The sequence below is a fragment of the Perca flavescens genome, chromosome 5 (genome assembly GCF_004354835.1).
Source record: "Perca flavescens isolate YP-PL-M2 chromosome 5, PFLA_1.0, whole genome shotgun sequence".
Classification (NCBI taxonomy): Eukaryota; Metazoa; Chordata; class Actinopteri; order Perciformes; family Percidae; genus Perca; species Perca flavescens.
This window is the reverse complement of record NC_041335.1, coordinates 35,934,056-35,945,204: the sequence shown is the minus strand read 5'-3', so window position 1 is coordinate 35,945,204 and position 11,149 is coordinate 35,934,056.

Here is an 11,149-nt window from a genome sequence, read left to right as displayed (position 1 = left end):
GCAACCGGTAGATATCGGACCCGATTAGAACGCACATTTTGGTTCCTCATTTCGGTTCCACTTAATGCGTCGACTGAAATATTTTCCCTCTGTCGCTCCGAAACGGACGTAAAAATATCACCCTTTCTCTGTCTGTCTACCGTTAGCTAGCTACCATAAATGTAGGCTACTTTTAAAATGCCATATTTTCTCTCTGGGCTCACCAATACGGATGTTAATATATTGTTAAATTTAAATCATTTTCAATTAAAAATAACGCCATAAAAGAGCCTTTCTTTGATGTCCTTTTTCAGTTTTTCAAGAATCGGTTTGGCATCGGAATTGTAAAAATCCAAACGATACCCAACCCTACATAAAATTTATTTTTGATAACATAATTGATAAAATCATGCCAACAAATATTGTAATAACTTAGTATTCTATGCACTAAACAGGTATATTAATGTATAAAGGCTTTAGGCCCGTCTACACATTATTGTAGGCCAAGTTTAATATGCAATTTAATTTTAAACAATATATTTAGTAGGGGGTCCCTTCTCCGTCACTTTCTGTTCCTTGGCTTAAAAAAACGTTAAGGAACCCTGCTTTAAGAGATTTCTATCATTTCCTTAAATGGAAAAGAAGAGTTGTCCTCTACGAGTTCTCTGGAACTATTTATATAAAAGCTGAACAATGTGACCTAAGAGACCTGTGAGATTTCTGTAGCTCCATGCAGGTTGGCTTTCTGACTCAGTACAGCGCTGATAAGATGCCATGCAGGATTTAGGGCTTTAAGTATTTAAGGAGGGTAAGTTTGTTGTAACACAACCAAAGTGTGAGCAGAGGACTGATGGGATTGATAGAGGGAGAGTTGTAACCTGTCTGACTTTGGGAAGACGGGATCTGTCTTATACCCGAACGCAACAGAACAGTTATTTATCGTTCAACAGTTTGGCTCCACATTCTTCTGTTTTTGAGTGTTAATCGTTCCTCAACTCTGTTAATCTTTCTGTGGAGCTTTCCCAACAAGTCCTTCAAACCACATGACGATATCGGTGGTTTGTTCCTGCCCTCTAATACGACCCACGGGAGCGTTTTAATAAATAAGCGCCCCTAGCGCTGGCGGGAAAATGACCTCATGTCTAAACCAGAAAACGACAGTAACGGTCGCAGTTTGGTTACGTTTACGCACAAAAACTACAACCAAACTACAAGCAAACTTGTGGTTTGGTTAAAATCTGACGTTACATCACGTGACGCAGAACGTGTTTAAGGCTTAGCGCTTTGGCCACATTGAACGCGCAACGTATGCGGAGCGTTAGCGGAGCGTATGTGCAGCCGAATGTATCTTTTAACCGGCTACGCCTGCTGCACACACACGGCGTAGGATCGTGTGATACGTAGGCGAGAGGGAGAGCTTTTGCTTTGGGATTGTAGTTGTTTCTTCCGTTTTTCGGAGCCGGCACAGCGCCGTGAAACGTCAATCTACTGAAAGTCCTGTGATGAAGTTTCTTCCTGCTTTGCTCCCGTCATAACTACCACGGCCACTAAAGGGCGCAGCTGCTCGAAAGGTAAATATAAGTCGTAATTACTGCTTGAATAAACAACGTCTGGGAGAGTTTTCCAGGGAAGGCCAGTTTCAGCTTTCCTCAACTCAACTGTTGGTTGTTTTGGAGACTTTACCTCAAAATCAGACCCTCTAGATCTGGTCACTCTCTAAACTACATCTACAGTTTAAAGTCTATTTTACGAACATTGTTGGATTGGAATTTCCATCGCTTATCATTCGAGTGGTTTCAGTAGATATCTCGCAGCACAATTTGGGGTCGTAGTAGCTCAGTCCGTAGGGAGTTGGGTTGGGAACCGGAGAGATGTCAAGTTCACCTCCTGGGCACTGCCAAGGTGCCCTTGAGCAAGGCACCAAACCCCCCCCCCCCCAACCGTTCAAGGTGCCTGTCCAGCAGTCGCAGCCCACTCACTACATCTACATCTCTCCATTTGTGCATGTAAAAGGACCTGAGCATGTGTGTGTGTGTGTGTGTGTGTGTGTTTTTCAGGCCTGTGTGTAGTGTGTAATAACATGAATTATAAATTGTAAATTGTAACTGGGGATTCATTTAAAAAAAAAAAGTAGAAAAAACTAAGTATAAGTAAGTAAAGCTGCAAAGATGAATCAATTAGTTGTCAACTATTAAATGAATCGGCCAATATTCTGATAATCGATTAATCGGTTTAAGTCATTTGTTGGGAAAAAAAAAGTAAAAATTCTCTGATGTCATCTTGTTAAATGTGAATATTGTTCTAGTGTCTTCTCTCCTCTGTGACAGTAAACTGAATATCTTTGAGTTGGGGACAAAACAAGACATTTGAGGACGTCCTGTTGGGCTTTTTGGGGAAACACTGATCCACATTTTTCACCATTTTATGATATTTTATAGACCAAACAACTAATCTGTTGAGCCAGAACATAATCGACAGATTAATCGATGATAAACTTGAGATTGATATGAGCAGAAAGTTGAACATATTATTGGATATCTTCGAATGTAAACGCTAAAAAGAAAATATCCAATGTAGAGCTTGAATTTAACGATTTCCTCAAACTAAAGTGATTTCTTATAAACAGCAGCGTTGGTTCGAGGCCCTTGGAGTAAACAGGTAATTAGACATGAAGAGGGCCGATAGCATCTGTTTTGACGGCATTCTGAAATCTGACAGTATCTCTCAGCGTCTCTCGGTGTCTCAGGCCGTACACAAACACGCTCATCAGATAAAGGAGCTTGTTGAAGGGTGAAGCCGAAGGTTAGGAGGACAACTATTACTTTTGCACTTGGCTTTTGTAATACCTGCACTTCCGCCGACTCAAAGCGACACGGTACATTGATTCACAAATACAGAAGCCTTTAAAACAACATCCTCTTGTCTGGATGCCTCAGATGGCTCGAGGAGTGGCTCTAAATCCATCTCTGCGCCGCCTGGATTAACTGGATTTAAAGCAAGTGAAGGATGAAAAGCAGTGAGGAGGAGTGTATAAAAAGCATTACTGCCTTATCTCTAGTGTTGTTTTTGGCGGCCTGTTTTAGTCTAGCCTTTGTGTCAAGCTGTCATTTTAGTTTTTATTAGTTTTAGTCACGTTCATACTCTGTTTAGTCTAGTCAAGTCAAACTAAAATTCTGAGCATTTTAGTCTTATTTCAGTCAGAATTATCCATGACTATTTTCGTCTAGTTTTAGTCGACGAAAACTGACGTCCCTCCCCTTCAGGTGGACACCATGGGACCTTATACCGGGGAAAAAAATGGATAGGTCATAAAACTCAAAAGAGACAAGACTCTTTTCAAATCTTAAAGCTTTAGTGCGTAACTTTATGATATTAATGAACGTCTGTTACATTCAAGCCATTGCCAAATGAGTTACTATAAAGATTTGTCAATTAAATCAACTAATCGATTAGTCGACCAAATCGTGTGAGTTGTGCCTGCCAGACACTGGACGACTCTGAAAAGACTAAAAGTCTGACACCATCTCACATCTAAAGACACTCTGTCATAATGTCACTGAGTTTTGAGTCACAGACTAGAAGATTTTACTACCAAGACTTCAAACTTATAGGATATCAAACATGTTGATTTTGTAGGAACGTCAAGACGATAAAAGACTTTTGTGTGTAACTTTTTGATATTAATGAACGTCCGTTACATTCAAGCCGTTGCCAAATGAGTTGCTACAAAGCTAATTAAGACTCTCAGCTTCACACAACTCTCTCTGGATCTCTCAGTAGGACCATGTTCAGAAGATTGTGGCGTCCGGCGACTTTCCCGCGCAGAAGCTTGAGTGAAGATAAAGACCTCTTCTGAAGAGTCCATCATGTTATTTTAATCCTCCGTGTCCTCCTTGGCTACTAGCAGCTGTGTGGGGGAAGGCTGGGGGAGCGTGATCACAAAAGGCTTGTATCAATTCAATTTTGTTGTCATTACTTAGAATTCCTCATGGGGGAGACAGAAACTACACACTATAGCTTTAACCGTCTTCACCGCATGGCGGTCACCTTTTGCCGGCAGGCCTGTAACCAGGATTTTAGCAATACTGAGGTCCAATTTTTCATTTTATTTCCCTGAACTAAATATGTGCATTTTAAGACTTTAGGAGAGCAACTATTTTATGTTAGTAGCTTCAAATAAGAGACTAGTTGACACTATACCCAAAAACAAACTTGATGGCCAAAGATAATTCACTTCAACGCCCACTCAGTCACCCACCGTCACAAGCAACGACGGTGATGACGGTCAGACAGAGGAACAAGTCGTATGTTGGCGTCGTACAAGTTTATTTTAGGCCGTTTAATCACTTTTTAGGACGAGGTTGAGTAGGTGAGTCAAGCAGGTAAGTATGGAAAAACGCCTTAACACATGAATTATACTAGACACATCCAAGGTGGCGCGCACCATCGTGACGTCAAAATGATGTAATATCCTGCCGGCGAGCTCGATTTATGGCGCGCGAGCCGAGGTCACGTACGACTTTATTTTTTCAGCAGCGCGCGACAAACATACTGATCTCATGAATTGGCGTATCTATGTCACGCCAATTTGTATTCCGTTTTTGCGTGTTATCAAGACGCATAATCGCATTTTTGCGTGTATATCAACGCAAATCGGCCGCCATTGACCTACATTGCGAGTCAATTTCCGCCGTAGCGAGTAGTATATCGCGTGTGGCGATTTTTCAGTCATTTCAGCCGTTTTTAATTTTTTGTTTTAATAAGCCTTACCCAATGTTTCTTTCCTAAACCCAACCATTTATTGTGTTCCTAAGCGTGTTTTTGTCGTTATTTTCCTTGTTTTTGTCATTGTTTTGTTACTAAAGCCTTTCCCTGTGTTCTTTTCCTTAACCCAACCATTTTTTTTTTATTTTTTTTAATAATAACGCAACGTGGTGGGTATGTTTACATCAGCTGTATACAGCGTAGGCATACACGTGGATAGCTGAAAATACGTACAATAACACGCCATTTTGCTTTATGAAAGTGGCGTGTATATTTACGCAAAGTCATGATGCCATGTTGCGACAAAGCAGAAACAGGAGGTCTGAATGAGTTTGCCGACAACTGGATACCAGGACTCTGAGTGACTGCAAGTCTCTCTGGTAAACTTACCGGATTAAGATGAGCTCTTTTATGGTGAATGAAAGGCTCGATCCCACTAAGTAGCTCATCCAATCAAATCGAAGCATTGACGGCAATGCTGCTGCCAGTTCTGCCGTTGTTTACCTCTTTTCTTCTTCTTTTTCTAGTCCGTAGAAAGAGCAACGTCGGAAGCCTTTGCTCATTAGTACCAACGCTGTTCAGGAGAAAACTGCAGCTAGTGTCACGACCACCATCGCGGGTATCAGTGTTGCCACAGTTACTTTGAAAAAGTAACTTAGTTACTTTACAGATTACTTGATTTTAAAAGTAACGAAGTTAGATTACAAGTTACTTTATTAGTTACATTCAGCAACTTCCGACAACACCCCCACAGCCTCAACATAAACATGACAACCGGTTTACTGTGAGGCACCTTGGCGTTGCCAGTAGTAGGATCTGGTTTATTATGGCACGAAAGAGAGCCAGTCAACCGTGTTTAAGGGCAGCATTTCCTCTACAACATACTGCCCCAACAACTTCTTCAACTCTCCCCCACTTACTGGTTTTGCACCGAAGTCCAGCTTTAGTTGTTTGGGTGGTGGGGAACCTCCTCTCTGCTTCCCACCACCTGCTGGGAGTTGCTCTGTAAGTTTGACTGCAGCGCTGAGACTCCAAATGGTTCTTCAGATTTGACGTAGTCGCCACCAGCACAGAGTGTACAACAAACCTTAATACTGCCGTCTTTAGCTGACACAAACTCTAAATAGTGACTGTATTTCCAGCTAGAAAACGCGCATCTCTCTCCTCCCTCCATTGTTGTTTACGTTTGTGTTGCTGCGTGGTACACGTGAACTGTCCACATGCTGAAACCGTGACTTGTCGCATACGTGACTTCACTCCCCGAGACGCAAGAATAAAGCAAAAATATATATTTTTACTAAGGAAAATGACAAATAGTAACGCACAGTGACTTGGAAAAGTAACTTTAATCTGATTACTGGTTTGGAAATAGTAACGCGTTAGATAACTCGTTACTGAAAAAAGTGCTCAGATTAGAGTAACGCGTTACGTGGCATCACTGGCGGGTATAAATAGTCATGGCTATTTCATGACGTCACATTTGCACGCGCCGGCTGGGCTGCGGTTGCTGTAAAACACGCTTAAGGTCCCATGGTGGCCGAGCGGAGGGGGGAGGGGGGGTGATGATAGATTTTGTACATGGCTACATAAAGATTTTCTGGGATATGGGAAGCAGGTAAATGCCAAAAGACACACAGCGTTAAGAAGAAGTTTATCTTCTTTGTCTATACATTTAGGGGATCTGATTGTGAGATGCAGTGTGGTCGTGGAGCCGTCGTCATGCTCTTCGAGGTGGCCAATGAGGCTTTGAAAAACAAGCAGATCTTCATAACAGATGAGGAGAAGAAGCGAAGCCCGACCACAAAGACAGCCTTTGTCAGTGCTCCAATATGCCGTGACTGTCTGACAAATTTGCTGGGAGTTGATAAGGAGGTTTAAAACAGCCCTGATCTTTTCACATGGGAACGCTCGTAAACTTCCTCGGAGAGTGTAACCGGATCCCTCGTGTTTCAAGCTACCAGTAGAGCAGCTGCCTTTCTTCTCCCATCAGCAGCTCGTCCGATGGTTAACGTTGATTGTGCGGCCGCGAGCGGCGTGCAACAGGAAGAAAAAGACACGCAGACGGAGAGAGAAGAGTCATTTTCCACTGTTGTTACCTGCGGGATGAAGATATGAAGTAGTGGGACAGTTTACTTCAGATTAAAGCGATTAGAGAACAGTATGACAAGGACGGAGGAGCATCCATTGTGCGCTTCAGATAAACAACTTGCTCACGGAGAAGGGCGAAAACTAAACACACCAGGGACAACAACGTTACAGCACAAGTGTACGTGTCCTGGGGCATGTTGTTTGGAATAAAGCTCTGCACTGTCTGCATCTCAATAGTCTCGCATTGCCAGCTCTATCTCCACAGTGCTGTGGAGTAAGGTCTGGCGGGTCTGGCTACACCATTGATGCATTCTGGGATAGGAGAAAAAAAAACACTGTTGGTCGCATTTCTTTAAAGGTGCCCTGCAACACGTATTTCATGACTTTGTGGTAATGTCTGAAGTTCTACCATGGGCTCTATAACCTTGGTTACCTTGTTTCAAGCCATTCTAGCGTGGTATAGAAAGCCTACAGGAAGACTCAGCTCGATTTCTGCCAGTTCTCATTAATATTCAACGAGCTAAGATGTTTGAATCTGATTGGCTAACAGCTAGCCAATAAGAGCCTGGCTGTCAGCATCCTTTACCCAGCCCAACTGGGAGAGTTCATGAATAGTAATGAGCTCAGGCAGCATGATGTCAGACTGACCAGCTTTTTTAATTGGTCTGATTTCTCCGCTTATTTCTGTTCAGTGGCTAGAGCTGACAGAGGAGGTAGCAGTTCATTTTCACATTCACCACATAACACAAACCAGAGGTGGAAAAAGTACTAAAATATTGTACTCAAGTAAAAGTACAAATACTTTGATTAAACATTACCCAAGTACAAGTAAAAATACCTATCTGAAAAAATACTCAAGTAAAAGTAATAAGTAACTCATTTAAAATGTACTTTAAGTAAAAGCTACTTAGTTCCTTTTTTTTAAACTGTAAAACGGGGGGAAATAGAAAATAGGTAAAGGGGTCATAAATCCAAAACTATTTTTGTTTTTAATTAAAGACAAATCTATACAAGGGTATAAACATCTATACAAATGTATACACATGTAATAACAACATAACCCATGTCACACGTTATTTAAGACCCTTAGAAAGATATAATGTACAATTTTAGTTCGGACCATCCCATAAAATGTTTTCAAACAATCAATTGAAAGTAAAAGTACCATACATTGTTAGTTCTGAGGGCCATCCTTCTTTTCTTCACAAACAAACAACAGTTATAATGCAAATCAAGGCCAAATCACGTGTTTTTCGCCATAAATGGGTTAGACCCATAGACTGTTAATTACAGTATCTCACAAAAGTGAGTGCACCCCTCACATTTTAGTAAATATTTCATTATATCTTTTAATGGGACAACACTGAAGCAATTACACGTTGCTCCAATGTAAAGTATTAAGTGTACAGCTTGTACAACAGTGTAAATGTGCTGTCCCCTCAAAATAACTCAACATAGAGCCATTAATGTCTAAACTGCTAGCAACTAAAGTCAGTACACCCCTATGTTAGATTCCCATAGAGGCAGGAAGATGTTTAAAGGCCAGTTATTTCATGGATCCAGGATACTATGCATCCTGATAAAGTTCCCTTGGCCTTTGGAATTAAAATAGCCCCCCCACATCATCACATACCCTTCACCATACCTAGAGATTGGCTTGGGGTACTTTCCATAATATCATCTCTCAATGCAAATCAAACCAGTTTGTTCTGTTAATGATCATGGTGCTGCAGCCTCAGAATTGGATTTACTTTTTCGCCCGCAGGATTGCACCTAAATAAAATTATAGGTGTAATACAATTCCAGTTTTCACCAGTAATATTATAAGTTAACTCTGATTAAATATGAAATTAATACACTGTGAATGCGTACGCATTGACTCGAGCAGCAATTTTCTCCCACACCAATTCTCTCTCTTTTGCAGCAGCAGCCGCTGTCTTGCTTTTTTAGCGAAATACATGTTCAAACTCGCTGTTTGTGCGCATGAGTATTTCCACCGACACGTTTGTTTGTGGTTGTTGCCATGGTGAATTGTAGAATCATGGCTCCATTCATACTGCCTTTTGTGCACGCGCGTAACCCTGAGTGAACCTACTCCGAGTTGATTGAACCAACTCAAATCAGCTGTTCTGGAACCGAAAACTCAGTTTCCCATCTCGGGGTAAACCAACTCAGACATCAGGGTTACACTCAGAGTTTGTTAAACCTTCTACCTGGAACGGACCCCAGAGACGTAACAACCCCCTGGTAAATATTGGAGATAGCATTCTATCCGACCTAAACAGCATGTTTCGAACAGTTGCGTGACCAGAGATGTAACAAACTGGTAAATATTGGAAATGTATTTGAAAGATGGAGACAGCTTAGATCCCAAAAGGACGCAGAGTTGGCTTATTTTCTCCTGAACAGGTAAGCATTAGCTTCAGGCTAATTTATCACAGCTACTAGGGACGGGCGTTTTATGTCATTTCAACATTTGTGTACTCACATTGAATTATATAGCTAGAGTACCCGAGTTGGTTACTCGCAAAAACAATTGAGACACAGCCAGTAAAGTGATCCCGACTGGTCCTGGCTAACGCCGCCATGCTAACCCTGTTAACTGCTAACGTTACCGGGAGGACCAGGCAAGCAGCCCATGGCTGTTTACAACGTGTAGTTCAGCGGCCGGAGCCGACAACGGTGAGTTATTTTAAACCACGAGAGGGGGGCTGTAAATCGGAAAGAGGGGACTATGAGTTTGCAGTGTGTTTAGTGATTGTTGCCGTAATTCTAAGCCAATGAAGTGTGTTCCGTCGGCAAGGTAGCTAGTGGTATTTTTAGCGTTTCGTATTGTAATTCTAAGCCGAGGAAGTGTGCCTGACTGGCGTGGAGAGAGGACGGTGAGGTTGTTGTGTTTTTAGCGGTTCATACTGTAATTTTAAGCCGAAAAAGGGTGTCTGTCAGCAATGGCGATTCTGGGGGGTGGCCACCCCCCTCTGATAGGTAGTTGGTCAAGTTCGTCAACACAAGAAACAAGAGAAATGCTGTCAATCAATGATGACAGCTGATCAACGGATTTAGGGCCAGTTTTACATTTTTAACTAACACAGTAATGGTCGTACTGAGGCTCTGAGAGCTGATTTCTGTTCAGTGTGGCCATGCAGGTCAGGTGACCCATGAGATGAATGCGCTGCATCTGCCGCTGGTCCGTGAAACAGGAGGACGGTCACAGTTTACAACAGCCACCATACAACAACGATAAAAACGCCGGAATCTGTCGATTGAGAGGTATTGTAATTTAATGTTTAGTTATATCGTTGTTCCCTCTGAATGTGTAGGAAAACTTTATCTAGCAGTAAGTAGCAGCTAAAAGTCGAACTACACTGCACTAGCTAGCTAGCTTAGCAGCCTGCAAACCAAGTTAAAGCCCATGTTTCAGGTTAACCACCACTGTTGATTAATAGGTACATATAGCACTCAATATATGTATATCATTGTTAAAAATGTCTCCAAATAGTGTTAAAGGCCAGTTTTTGACAGGTTTTTGTCATTTTTGGTATTAGTGTTTTTTTCCCCCCCGCAATTTGGTGATGACGTCACGTTGGGGAGACGTGTATCAGCCTGGTACTGTAACTATGGTGACTGTGTATCAGCCCAGTACTGTAACTATGGTGACTGACTGGGATGAGGAAGAGGGTTTTTTACTGTCCGTGAACAGCACCAAGTGAAAGTCAATGTTTTATTTATATCTAGTGACAGTGATCATGTCGTTAGTTCAGCTAAGTACCGGTAAACTTTAGACAACAAGTTTAGACAGCTAGCTAACGCTACGCCGACGTTTCGCTAATGTTAGCACAACAGCGTTAGCATAGCCGGCTAGGTAAATATTACAACTGCCTTCGGAGTTTCCTATATCTGCGTCCACGTTGTCAACATAAGACTTGTGGCGTTAGTGCTCCTTTTGTACCATAACTTTATTGAATGAAATGTTAAACTTCGCTCCCACGAAATGGTTTTTGTTAGTTACACACAAAGGTAACTGGCTATAGTTAGCCTGTATGTATGCTAGCGGACATTAGCTAACGTTGCATAGCCAGCAAGCAGCTTCGGCGAGCCAACACATCCATGTGTCTCCATTTCAAAACATCACTGCAGATTGACTGCTTTTAGCAGCAGAGGTTGATTGTGGGCAACATACTGTCGCGGTTAGCTCCCCGAAACTACTGCCAATTGCTGAAGTTGCTGGCTGGCTACACAACGTTAGCTAATCCCGCTAGCATACGTACAGGCTAACTATAGCCAGTTAGCTTTGTGTGTAATGTTACAAAAAAACACC